This window comes from Schistocerca americana, chromosome 8 (genome assembly GCF_021461395.2).
Source record: "Schistocerca americana isolate TAMUIC-IGC-003095 chromosome 8, iqSchAmer2.1, whole genome shotgun sequence".
NCBI lineage: Eukaryota > Metazoa > Arthropoda > Insecta > Orthoptera > Acrididae > Schistocerca > Schistocerca americana.
In genome coordinates, this window is record NC_060126.1 from 489,395,895 (window position 1) to 489,410,857 (window position 14,963).

Genomic DNA, 14,963 nt, shown 5'->3' on the forward strand with positions numbered 1-14,963 from the left:
GTGTTCAACTTATATATACTCTACTTTTCCATTCACACATTATAGCCTTACACGAAATTTTCCTCTGTCAAAATTGTTAAGTACTTCTTGTCCCATTGATTTCAATGACTTTGCTTAAAACTCTCGTTTTAGCCGACTGTATTCCTCTGTTGTAATTCTAAGTCCTGGATTCATTTGTACTTGTTACCGTAGGGGTAGATATTACTTTGTAATATTTCAACTATATATTCTTCTTTCACTTGTAAAATTGTTTTAATTACACTGTATTGTAGATCACTTGAAACGTAGCTGATTTAGCTTGTGACGTTGTTTTAAAATAAATGGCCATATCATACTATGGATACTTCCTCTTCCTGTCTGTTGCTATGTGTGAGATTCCTGAAGACTGCCCAAAAGACTTTCTGGTCAGCTTTGATGTTGTTTCGTTGCTTACCAAAGTGCCGCTCAATGATTCTCTGGATTATATCAGTTCCATTTCCCGGCAATAAATCGTGCATATCTCACTAAGGGTTATTTCATGTGGAATAGCAACCTCTACGAACAATAGGAAGTCGTTGGTGTGGGTTGTCCGTTTAGTGCAGTGGTGGCCAACTTCTTCGTGGAAAATTTCGAAGCACAGGCGCTGGACTTGGTTCCTTTAAACGTAAGGTGTTGTGCAGATACGCCGATAGTACCTTCGTTTTATGGAGCCATGTTGAGGAACAGCCTTTGTGCCACCACAAAATTAACTATGAGGTAGAAAACGGACAATAGTGATCCTTTCTAGCTGTGCTGGTTACGAGTAATAGCGAAAACCAGAAATGTAGCGAGTATCGAAAACTCTCACACACCAAATGTCAAATATTCACCCGTGCCAGGAAAGAAGATGATTAATACGCTACTAACGAGCACAAGACGAGTATGTGAGCCGCAGCACCTCAGACATGAGACACAACAACTGGAAAGGATTCACAGTGTCAGCGGGTACTCCATCAGTTACTTAAGAAGAGTCATAGAATCAAACACTCGGCGAGGTAACACGTCGGAAGAACAAGAGACGTCTAATATGGCCTTTCTGCTGTACATCCCCATGGTGACGACAAGAATGCGCTGTATATTACGCAGACACCACATAGGAACCCTCCATAAAACGACAAAGAAAGTCAAAGGGTGTCTCAGGTCGAGAAAAAGGACGCTGTTGCAAAGTTGGGAATGTACCGCATATGACACACGTGTGGTTACGTCTGTGGTGGAATGACTGGAAGATCAATCAACACCAAGATCACCGAACATAGGCGCTATTGTGGGGTGGGACAGATGGAGAAATCGGCCATTACGGAGAAGGGCACATTATAAAATTCGCCGACACGAAAGTTCTTGATGTGGAAAGAGCTGTAACATCTGCTTGTTCAGGAAGCTATAGAAATCCACGAACTTGACCCAAGCTTCTACAAGAAAGAGGAAATCGTCAAGGTGAACGAGTCCTGGATTGCGTGCTGCAGCGAACGACCGTTGCAGATAGCAAACGGAGAACGCAGCGGTAAAGACCATGGAAAAGGACTCCGGTTTTGGCGCACCAGGGACATGAAATCTGCTGCTGCGAGCTCAAGGCCGCCACAGGCGATGGAGGGTGAAGTTTTGAGAAATCCATCCACTCGTACTGGCGAAACGTCAGAAAAATCATCCGGCAATTCGGTGCGAAGAACCCAAGACAGAAGCCAACAGGCAATTTTTCGACAATTGGCCACGGAAGCCTTACCAGTTTTCCTACGTTTGAGAGTTCCAGTAGTTATTATAACGAGACGAAAGCCTAACATACGAGAATTGACTGTGGAACTTATTTTTCTTCTGGCACACGAAGTGTTCAACCAACTTATGGGAATATAGCCTTATAATGTCTATGACACACGGCGACATTTTGACTGATACACAGCACGTCGTTTTGATGGCGCTGTGGAAGGCAGTTTAAAACCTAGGTATGCGAAACTATGCCGACTATGACCATTACACGGTATATACAAACAGTTCATACACAGTAGCCACTGTCGATAACTCCTGACGCCTTACATTGTGGAGTATCGCTAGATGTTCACCAAGTGTGTGTTGTCATTCTCCTCAATTAGAAATCTAGCCGATTCTGTGATTGGCCAAAGACAGCGTTGCGCAAGACTGGTGTATATAAGAGATTGTGTTAGTGCGGCAAATACGTTAAAGGGCAAAAGTCGCGTCCTGTTCAGGACCACATTGGGGTACACAAGTGGCATACTCGCCTCCTCCAAATTAGTTAATCAAATATCGCAGAACACCATTTCAATTGGTCATTCAGGGAAATGCAATCGAAAGGAAATTGTGGCGCTGGCTTCAAACTTCTGTAACTCCGTTATCAACGGATCTCTAAATACGGTATCTGTGCCCTCTATCAAGCGGGATGGCGGTTTTCAGTTTGATTTTGGATGGAATACTGTCATACAAAAATTTCTTGCTGTTTCTAACGGCGTTTTCCTGTGATTTTATTGCGCAAAGGCGATCGTTCTGACATCAATAAGATGAGTTTTCACAACGGAGATCTCAGCGATTAACAGACTTGCAGCAGAAGTGGATTCACTAGAAAAATGAAGCGCCGACTGGATTTCAAATAAGGAGCTCAATGTGTTGTTACCAGTACTAATGATAGACACAACAGACTGGAAAAAATCGATTCAGTCGGTTTGGTTGAACAGCCTGAGTCAGTAGAGGGCTCCCGCAGTACCGCAGGAGAGAACAATGCTCGTTTGTGAATTATTTGTACGTCCTTCAGCGAGGAGCCGTTCATTTTCATTTAGCTGTGCGTTAAGTAATTTAATTGGTAAACTTCTTGCGTTTTTGGGTGTTTACTAGGCAGTAACTAGCAGTTTCATAATTCCTAGTGTATCCTTCATCCTTTCTTTAAAATGAATAGGGACTGTGATTTCTTCGTTCGGATGCAGGCTGATTTCGTGATTTTTCATTCACAGGGCCAGACGGTGCTGATTTTGGTCGCGCAGCTTGAGGCGGTTTCCGTTGGGTATCACTGTGAAGGGTTTGACTCGAGTCTACAAATGATGTCCAGAATATCCCACTTACCCCCTGATCCGTCCACTACTGTGGTTGTCTCGGTTAATAACGCACTGACGCTGATTCCTCGCCTGTGGTCAAGTGGGAGATCATGGGAGTTGTGGCAGGAAACGAAAGACTTTCTGGGTGAGGGGCGGGGGGGGGGGGGGGGGGGGAGGATGATTGAAAGGCTTCTCCGCTTTGTCTGCCAAAAAATTTCAGGCGTTGCCTATGTTTGATAAACGTGTTGAGCTAGATGCAGTCGCTTTCACTTTCTCAGGTGGTCTCTCGGATTGCAATACCTGGTCATCAAAAGAGTAGTGCAATGAAGAAAAGACTGAAGATTAATCTTCAACGACCTGTCTAAAAGATTATTAGAGACAGAGCAGAAGCCTGAACTGTTTCAGGAGTGGGAAAGGAATCGTCCGTGCCCTTTCAAAGGAATGATGGTGTCATTTGCCTGGAGCGATTTAGAGAAATGACGGAAAACTTATATCTGGATGGCTCGACGCGGATTTGACCTATCTTCCTGCCAAATGCGAGTCCCGCGTGCTAACCATTGCGCCATCTCGCTCAGTGCCATTTACAGGGGGTGGGACCTCAAATGTTAGTCATGTAATTAGGCCCCTTTACGAAAAGGCTGTCAAATTTGCTCGAATCCGTGAGCTTCAGGTACCTGCATCTCTCTACAACGGCATCCAACATACTTACACAAACAGAGTCACAGAGTGGCAAACGGAAAACCGGAAAGCAGTCAAAAAGATTGCAGAGGAATGCTCCAAAGCTCGATTTGTCGATCCCCCTTTTGGGACATCTCAGTCGAGTCCTTGTTGCATCTCACATACGACGACTCACGCGCTGTTGTGTTCGTGGTACGCCGGTGACTCTTAGTGGTGGTTTATGCAGACAACTGATAGTCACTAGAGATCAAAGCCAATGGTATCCTAAACACTATACAATATTTGTGCAACACGAACAATCACAGCTCACTAGAAAGCATACATATTTCTTAACGCTCGTTGCAAGACACCTATCTATGAAATATACATTGGTGAAAAACACATTTTAATCCAATAAATGCGCATAGAAACCAGAAAAGCAGAGAAGATGCTCCACAAAGTAGCACACATATAGAAGTTACAGTACACAGTATATATCACACATGTCAGAATGTACCATTAAACTCTATATGAATCGTTGGTAAACTACACAGCAAGTATATTGGCACATAGGCTTGCAGTCGTGAGCAACAGGGCAGCAGCGAGGCGTCAACAAAGAAATGTACTGCTGATGATGTCAGGGTGGAGGGGGGCGGATCCGCACTACCTCAACAGAGGTGCTTCGTGTGATGATGGATAACTTCTCGGTTGGCATAACGATCAGCTAGATAGCAGCGTGCTACTGGTTTACGAGGGAATACATGATAAAATCATGAATACGAAAACTGAACATCTGGCAACTGAATGTCTGGCAGCTGGAATGGGAGCAAAGTGACAAAGCCCGTAGGGTGTACACATTTTCCCCGAACGTAGAACAGATGCTTCATGCCATTTCCTAGTATGGCACTGTTCATTTCGTGATTGGTGATCGACCAAATCTAAGACACATACAGTACTTCTCACTTTCTGTGGAAGTCGCAGCCAGTGTGGTGAACATGGATTGCATGAACACATAACGCAGTACCGTAAGTGGTTCTCACATACGTAACAGGACTCATAACAGAAACGCTACTACACACACCAGGGACTCACATAAATGTAGAAAACTAAAAGGAGTAAAGAGCCACATCACCAAAACAGAACAGACCATTTATAAACAAATGTTTCTTTACAGGCATCGTAGCAGACGTCAGAGGAAAGGCTGGGTTAGTTCAGATGGGGAATCGAGTACTATAGTCTCCTCCAACACCGACATAGAAGACATAAGATACGAAGAAGAACATGTAGATACCACAATAAAGGAATATCTTACACTGACCAAATTAGAGATACGCATGTTATCATATAACCGTGGAAGCCACAATAATTCTGCTACTGTAATAACACAGATTTTTAACACATGCTTTATGTTAGAATAAGAGTCAATTCACGATAAAACATATTAAAAGACTCATTCCATGCATACACAACATATATCAATAGTAATCCCTTATCACATAGTATACGATCAACATGTAGAACGCATAACTTAGTTTGAACGGTTAATGTACCAGGAACTAATTAGACTAGCAATATCAACGTACCTTAGTGAGTAGCCTTGGGAGGCACTGCACAGGAGCGTCGGGCTCGTGGGTGCATTCCGTGACCTCCTCCATGGGCAGTGCAAGTGAAGGGACCTCTACTATTCAATCTGTCCTATTTTACCGCTATTCTTAAATCAGTATATTTGATTTATAATTTCCTATTTGCAATGTGATGGATAAGAGTGTTGTAAGCATAATACAGCTGCTTTTTAGACAAAGACAGAGGACGGGAGATCTCCATAAGGACACACTTCCACCCGGTGCTGCATGGGAAACGGTACCTACAGTCTTACCAGCACTATATGAGAGCTGCACAGTGGGTCCCTTTGGTTCCAGCCCACACAGAACTTATTAGATGGTGGACCCTAGTATTTCAAACGCAGCATGAAGAAAAAAATGCAGTGTATCATGTCAAGGAGGGGATGAAGTCCAGTGTGTGTTTTTTGTGTATCCTGGCGGGATTCTTCCGGATTCCGTGAAGAGCACATCGTGCAGCCGGATGCAGATGGTGGCACAATTCAATTCTAATGATGTGTGTCCCTTAGTTTCAGAAGAGTTTTTCTGTAGTTCTGCGTTGCTACCTGAGCTACCAGTCTTGCTTGCAAGATGAAGGCGCAATTCACCATCTCTAGCATCAACGTAAGGATTCACTGCGAACTTTTCGTATAGAGCCAAGCGGAGAGTCTGACGCGGAGGCTGAGATACACTATGTAATCAAAAGCATCCGGACACCCGGCTGAAAATGACTTACAAATTCGTGGCGCCCTCCAACGGTAATGCTGGAATTCAATATGGTGTTGGCCCACCCTTAGCCTTGACGACAGCTTTCACTCTCGCAGGCATACGTTCAACCACGTGCTGGAAGGTTTTTTAGGGAATGCCAGCCCATTTTTCACGGAGTGTTGCACTGAGGAGAGGTATCAATGTCGGTCGGTGAGGCCCGGCACTAAGTCGGCGTTCCAAAACATCCCAACAGTGTTCTGTAGGATTCAGATCAGGACTCTGTGCAGGCCAGTCCATTACAGGGATGTTAGTGTCGTGTAGCCACTCCACCAGAGGCCGTGCACCAAGAACAGGTTCTCGATCGCGTTGAAAGATGCAATCGCCATCCCCGGATTGCTCTTCAACAGTGGGAAGCCAGAAGGTGCTTTAAACATTAATGTAGGCCTGTGCTGTGATAGTGTCACGCAAAATAACATAGGGTGAAAGACCCCTCCATGAAAAACACGACCACACCATAACACCTCCGCCTCTGAATGTCACTGTTGGCACTACACACGCTGGCAGATGACGTTCACCGGGGATTCGCATAATCACACCCTGCCTTCGGAGCACCACGTTGTGTACCGTGATTAGGGAACTGATGACCACAGCTGTTAAGTCCCATAGTGCTCAGAACCATATGTACCGTGATTCGTCACTCCAGACAACGTATTTCCACTGTTCAATCGTTCAGTGTTTACGCTCCTTAGACTACGTTTGGCATTTACCAGCGTGATGTGTAGCTTATGAGCAGCCACTAGACCATGAAATCCAAGTTTCCACACATCCCGTCTAATTTTCATAGTACTTACAGTAGACACTGATGCAGTTTGGAATTCCTGCGTGATGGTCTGGATAGATGTCTGCCTATTACACATTACGACCCTCTTCAACTGTCGGCGGTCTCTGCCAGTCAACAGACGAATGCGGCCTATACGCTTTTGTGCTGTACGTGTCCCTTCACGTTTTCACTTCACTATCACATCGGAAACAGTGGACGTAGGGATGTTTAGGAGTGTGAAAGTCTCGCGTACAGACGTATGACACAAGTGACACCCACTCACCTGACCACTTTCAAAGTCCATGAGTTCTGCAGTGCTCCCCATTCTGCTCCCTCAAGATGTCTACTGAGGTCGCTGACATGGAGGAAGTAGGGGGCAGCACAATTCACCTTAATATAAGAAACGTATGTTTTGGGGGGCGTCCGGATACTTTTGATCACATAGTGCAGTTTGGCTACCGTTTGGGCTGCAGAGTTCTTGATGTACGCCATTGGGTGATGGAGTGTCAGGTAACGCTGAGTAGGTCGGGGTCCATTACATAGTAAGCCGGGGATGTTTGGAGTGAACTGGGCGTTTACTTAGGTCTGAGGGTTTCGGGAAAGAGCAAAATGGACTTAAATTTCGAATTGTGCAGGCCAAATACGGGAAGAGGTTAGACTGAGAGTCCACAGGATAGCTTCCTGTCGGCGTCTACGTATCATTAGCAGAACATGTAGGGAATCCAATCAGAACATAAAAGCACAGGCAGCTAGTACTGCCACTGCAGTCACTGTCACCTCCTTCGTTTAAAATTACAAGTCCAGCTGATGAGTGTAATGCTAAGAACAAGCTAATTCATCCCACCATTTCTTTCTTACACGGATGAGATGTGACTAGGCAGAACGTTCAGCCACCACTCACACTGCCGGCCCACATTTTTCTGCTGCTTTGCTGAGGCAAGGTACAGCAATGTATTACTGTGCCAACAATCCGTCGTGCTCCACCCTTCGTCGGTTTGTACCTTTGGACACTGTCTTGCCGCAAACTGGCCGTTATCCCCATTGATGCTACGTAAGGGGACTACACAACCCAGCGAACAGTACCTGTCCTCTCTGCGACAGCAGTATGGGGCCATTTAGTTGCTATAACACGCTTAGTGAGGACCTCTTCTAGCCATCGAATCCGTATTTGTGTACCAGTTGTGGTTCCTGATTAATGTGAGAATCCATATCGCAGAACGATAAATTTCAATCGAGATAGAGCAACATTCCAGTCCCTGTTGAATTCTGGCACGTGATGCTAAACGTTTCTGCTTGTTATGCGAGGAAAAATGCGATCTTCTGACAAACAAAGAACCATCAAATACGGATTCTGATAATGAAACCCACTAAGTCATCCTTCCTTACAAGAGAATGTAGATTACATCACGTCTACCTTTTTCGCTGAAATAATCTTTTGCAAATCCAAGCTTGTAGGTCAGTGAATGCCTGTTTAATGTATGTTGCATGCCGCCTTCAGGTATATCATTTTTAATACCCAACAAAGTGTTGCATCTTTCGCATCAGTTTGAATAACAATTTGTAATAGTTGTACTGTTGAGATCAGTAATCTCGGGGTCTTCACAATACGTATCGTGCAGCTGACTATTAATCCACAATTCTTACACCAGATATATCTCACAGCCACCCAATGGCACACGGGTGCTCAGGTACACCCTTCTGGCACGGTCGTCACCACAAAGAACGTTGAGACAGAATTTTCGTTTCAGCTTTTAAATTTATTTTCATTGCTACCATTTTTGTATGTACAACAGCACCTTGTGGACCGACCAGTAGTTCATCGGCGCCGGAGATCCAATAGTTGAAGTTGATCAGGTTGGTTCCAATAACGATGTGTGCTTACAAGGCCTTTGGGACACTAAACCACGGAATCCTCTCGAACTGAGCTCTAAGTAAATACGTAAGCTACTTTTGATAAATGCAGTTGCAATGACTACAAAACTAAAAATGCAGGATTGTTCACTATTTGCCAGAGGCGAAGTAGATAAAATAATGTGGTCCAAAGCTCTCTGTGCACAATTCCACTGCGTAGCTAAGGAGCTATTATAGCGGTGATTCTTGTAATCACACGAACAGTATTTCTTACAACATTCAGTACTTTATCCATCCTCAGCAGCTATAGGGCTATTTTTTGAAGAAGTCATCAAAACAATGCACGGAAGATATATTATTTCTTGATCGATTTCAGGGACATGGTTCCATTCTTCAGAAGATTAGAATTATCCTATTATTTGCGAGCGTCATAGATGAACAGGTGTATGCCGCACAGTACTGCAGTCGCAGCTCTAGTTACCACGTAGTAAATATTGTGTAAGGAAATAAAACAACATGGGCAAACATCAAGCAAGAGCTAGAGCTCCAGAGTTTCTCAGAAACGTCTGCGAGCAAGCGCACATTCGTCTCCATATGAAATATAGCGAATTCCTCTAAACACCTTCTAAACTGTCACCATGTTCGTATACTCTTGTGAGTTTGCTGGTGAATGTGGTTCTATCAGGCAACATAATGTCGTGGAGTCTCTCCATCAAATCCAGGTTATCGTATGGAAATACGGAAAACGATGTTGTGCTCCCGTACAACAGGCTAAAGAAACAGAAAACAAACAGCAGGCAAAGACACAGTCATACAGGTAACAGTACTAACAAAAAGAGAATGAAAACAATTCCACAAAAATTAACCGGCCATACGTCTCAGCAAACCGAGAAATGTTCCCGAAAATCTAATGGCAAATATGATTTTCAAATTAACAGAACCCTAAAACGTTCTGCGAAACAAAGGTTTAGATCTGCACATGACAAATATGGCTGAGGCGTCTTGAGGACTGATTGTAGTGAATGCGTCAATCAAACCCGACGGTCTTTTAATTTAGTGTTTAAGAAAAGGTTACAGCCTAGAATAAAATTGTCTTCGAGGCCAAAAGATTGTTTAATCCCTACTTTACTTTGTTCTGAAGTGTTTTACATTAATTTGTTTGTTTATTGTTAGCTCAGTTCCCAACAAAGGGCGCCGGCTAGCAACGGATAAAAACCAGTTTTTCAACCAAACGTTACATATGTTTACAAGATGACTAGAATACATAAAAGATGAAAATAGCAAACGATTTTGTAAAAAAAGAAAAAAAAGCACATTATGAACGAGATTTACGATTGTTAGATAAAACTGACAATAAATGATTTAAAAGACACACATATGAAAAATAGTGACAGTTTTGAAGACTTGTACTTCGATTTTATATTACAGTTAAAATATCACCACTTGCGAATGTGGCGCCATAATGTAATGGTGATGATAGTGATATGTGAAATTAATTGTCTAGATGAGGTTTCAGTGATGAATATGACTATGACGCCAGCAAATAGAACTAAAAGTAGGCAAGGTACATAAATGTGAGGGAGAAAATGTTAATCGTGGGTGAGGGGAAGCGTTGAGATTAGCATTGGAAAGAGGGGTAGATCTCCGTACGGATTGCATTTTTAAGGAGTGGTGCTTAGCTGAAATTCCAGCAGAAGAGGACGGGCAAGGCATGAAAGTGCATGGAATGTTGAATGTGGCAGTAATGGCGATACATTGTACCTGGATTAGTTATTAATGCGTAAGAAATTGATGTAGGTTTTGCGATTAATGCACCAGACACGAAGGTGTTCTAAGAATAGAGGAAAGTGTTGGAAGGGGATGAGTGACACAAGATGCGAGTTGGGGAGGTGATACTGATGCAGAAGATGAAGCGGTTTCTGAGTTCCATGTTAGTTTTGTGCAAGAATTAGTCCTAAATACTTTACAGAGCTAGACAGAGGCATGGATTTGTTGTAGCTACAGGATGGAAATCTGGACGACGGAAACACCAAGTAATGAGACCAAAGATAGTTGTCTAGCATCTCTATGGAGTTACCTGAAGTTTCCACGTATTACATCACTCGACCAGGAAGTTCAGGTGACGTTGCAGGGAGGCATGGGTGAGTTGAAGGGTATGGTGGATCGCTAGGAAGCTGGTGCCGTCAGCATATGGTAGGAGGTAGGTTGAGAATGTCGGCATCACACAGGATGTAAAGGAGGGGTGAACGGAGAGAACCTCGAGACACAGCTAGAGAGGGGTGATATATGAAGGAGCAGGCGTGATTGATGGTGACATATGTAGGGAGATGATGAAGGAAGAGTACTATAAGGCAGATATAGTTATATTAGGAGTGCATGGATTTGTAGTCTGAACATCAGTCCAGAATGCCACAAGTTGTGGAAGGGTTTTTGGAGATCAAGGGAGACAAACATGACGAACTTCCGTTTATACAGCTGATGGGGCATTGGATAGGTAAGGTAAAGAAATTGATCGGCCGTGGAATACTTGAGATCAAAGCGACAATGGGTGTTGGGAATGGATAGGTGTATTGTAAGGTGCTGACGGATTTGTTGAGTAAGAAAGGTTTTAAAGATTTTGCTGAAAATTGGCATTAGGCTGAAAGATCGATAGTCTGAGGTCTGCGAGGATGGTTTATTAAGTCTAGGGAAGAGAAGAACTTTGGACGTTTTCATTTGCTCTGGGTAAGCACCTGTGTAGAGGATGTTGTTGTAAAAGATGGAAGGGTTTTGTGATAAGCTCTGCGACAGTCCTTGAGGTGGCAGTAGGTGACTGTATCGTGATGAAGAGGATTATTTCGCTCTTTAGTTAGTGTTTGTGTAATGCTGTCAGCTGTTATTGGCGTCCTGTTCATGGAATGTTGTATAAGTAACGGAAGTATGGAGTGAGAGGTGTTTGTACGCTCATACACATAGGGAGAAATCAAAGTTGGGTTCATGTGGAATGGTAAATGAGCCTTCCAGAAAGGATACAAAATGGTTGGCTGTGATGATGATGTCTGAAAATGATCTGTTGCTATGTGGGATGAGAGAGTTTGTGGAATGCTATCCAAATAATTTTTAGAGTTTATAGGTGAAGGAAAGAAAAGAAAAATTCGGAGTAGGTATTAAAATCCATGGAGAAGAAATAAAAACTGTGAAATTCGCTGATGACATTGTAATTCTGTCAGAGACAGCAAAGGACTTGGAAGAGCAGTTGAACAGAATGGATAGTGTCTTGAAAGGAGGATATAAGATGAACATCAACAAAAGCAAAACGAGGATAATTGAATGTATTCGAATTAAGTCAGGTGATGCTCAGGGAATTAGATTAGGAAATGATACACTTAAAGTAGTAAAGGAGTTTTGCTATTTGGGGAGCAAAATAACTGATGATGGTGGAGAGGATATAAAATGTAGACTGGCAATGCAAAGGAAGGCATTTCTGAAGAAGAGAAATTTGTTAACATCGAGTATAGATTTAAGTGTCAGGAAGTCGTTTCTGAAAGTATTTGTAAGGAGTGTAGCCATGTATGGAAGTGAAACATGGACTATAAATATTTTGGACAAGAAGAGAATAGAATCTATCGAAATGTGGTGCTACTGAAGATTATATGGGTAGATCACATAACTAATGAGGAAGTGTTGAATAGGATTGGGGAGAAGAGAAGTTTGTGGCACAACTTGATTATAAAAAGGGATCGGTTGGTAGGACATGTTCTGAGGCATCAAGGGATCACCAGTTTAGTATTGGAGGGCAGCGTGGAGGGTAAATATCGTAGAGGGTGACCAAGAGACGAATACACTAAGCAGATTCAGAAGGATGTAGGTTGCAGCAGGTACTGGGAGATGAAGAAGCTTGCACAGGATAGAGTAGCGTGGAGAGCTGCATCAAGCCAGTCTCGGGACTGAAGACCACAACAACACAGGTGTTTCGTTTAATTTAGCGTATGTAGTGTGTCAGTCCCAACGTCGGTGGGATTGCCAGTGACTAAAACGTGTTCGTGGAGCTATCAGTGGCATATCAGCATATCAGGGTCGTGAGTAGAAAGGACTTTTCTGTATGCATGTCCGAATTACTGGCTCATGGCAAGAGGATATGGAGGGAGAGTAAGATTGTCGCAATAGAGTGTTCAGAGTTGGATATGACTGCAAAATGCATTTGAGTTGGCGTGTTGTAGGAAGTCAGCCTCACTTCGGATGTCGTCAACAATTTGAACGTTGGGCTCATGGCGTTCAATTAGAAAATTTGGAAATGACATTTATTTCATTCTGCATAGAAATAATCCTAGATTAGTTGGCGTGTATGATTAGGGAAAGGTTGGATTGGGTTTGGTACATAGTTTGAGATCTGGAAGAGACAGATAGTGCTAACTTCTAGCTGCATCTAGGACTTCTTTTCTGGTGCACGTCAATATGTTAGGGGTGACAATAAAGGCATCAGGAGTAGTATCGTTGTCAGGATGGCTGTAGATAGGCATATCAATATCATGTCCATTGAGAATGTTGGTAAACTGACACCACCACAATTTTTCAGCAGACTTCTGAAAGTGAAGATTTAGGTTGGCTGCGATTATGTGTGTGGTAAAGGTTCAGTCTTAATGTGTTAGGAAATAGTGAGGAATGGAAAGATTAGAGCGGTGTAAACAGTAGCCAGAGTTAATCTGAATTACGGAAGAAATATGGTGAGGATGAGCTGCTCAGTTTGATCATTTAGGGACAGTTGTTGATATGATCAATGGATGCTTCGCCACAGGCAATAGAATGAGGTTACCATTGTGATTTATGCTGTCAGAGACATATATAAGAAAGAGGAAACGGTCGTTTTGAAGAAAATACACTCCTGGAAATGGAAAAAAGAACTCATTGACACCGGTGTGTCAGACCCACCATACTTGCTCCGGACACTGCGAGAGGGCTGTACAAGCAATGATCACACGCACGGCACAGCGGACACACCAGGAACCGCGGTGTTGGCCGTCGAATGGCGCTAGCTGCGCAGCATTTGTGCACCGCCGCCGTCAGTGTCAGCCAGTTTGCCGTGGCATACGGAGCTCCATCGCAGTCTTTAACACTGGTAGCATGCCGCGACAGCGTGGACGTGAACCGTATGTGCAGTTGACGGACTTTGATCGAGGACGTATAGTGGGCATGCGGGAGGCCGGGTGGACGTACCGCCGAATTGCTCAACACGTGGGGCGTGAGGTCTCCACAGTACATCGATGTTGTCGCCTGTGGTCGGCGGTAGGTGCACGTGCCCGTCGACCTGGGACCGGACCGCAGCGACGCACGGATGCACGCCAAGACCGTAGGATCCTACGCAGTGCCGTAGGGGACCGCACCGCCACTTCCCAGCAAATTAGGGACACTGTTGCTCCTGGGGTATCGGCGAGGACCATTCGCAACCGTCTCCATGAAGCTGGGCTACGGTCCCGCACACCGTTAGGCCGTCTTCCGCTCACGCCCCAACATCGTGCAGCCCGCCTCCAGTGGTGTCGCGACAGGCGTGGATGGAGGGACGAATGGAGACGTGTCGTCTTCAGCGTTGAGAGTCGCTTCTGCCTTGGTGCCAATGATGGTCGTATGCGTGTTTGGCACCGTGCAGGTGAGCGCCACAATCAGGACTGCATACGACCGAGGCACACAGGGCCAACACCCGGCATCATGGTGTGGGGAGCGATCTCCTACACTGGCCGTACACCACTGGTGATCGTCGAGGGGAGACTGAATAGTGCACGGTACATCCAAACCGTCATCGAACCCATCATTCTACTATTCCTAGACCGGCAAGGGAACTTGCTGTTCCAACAGGACAATGCGCGTCCGCATGTATCCGTGCCACCCAACGTGCTCTAGAAGGTGTAAGTCAACTACCCTGGCCAGCAAGATCTCCGGATCTGTCCCCCATTGAGCATGTTTGGGACTGGATGAAGCGTCGTCTCACGCGGTCTGCACGTCCAGCACGAACGCTGGTCCAGCTGAGGCGCCAGGTGGAAATGGCATGGCAAGCCGTTCCACAGGACTACATCCAGCATCTCTACGATCGTCTCCATGGGAGAATAGCAGCCTGCATTGCTGCGAAAGGTGGATATACACTGTACTAGTGCCGACATTGTGCATGCTCTGTTGCCTGTGTCTATGTGCCTGTGGTTCTGTCAGTGTGATCATGTGATGTATCTGACCCCAGGAATGTGTCAATAAAGTTTCCCCTTCCTGGGACAATGAATTCACGGTGTTCTTATTTCAATTTCCAGGAGT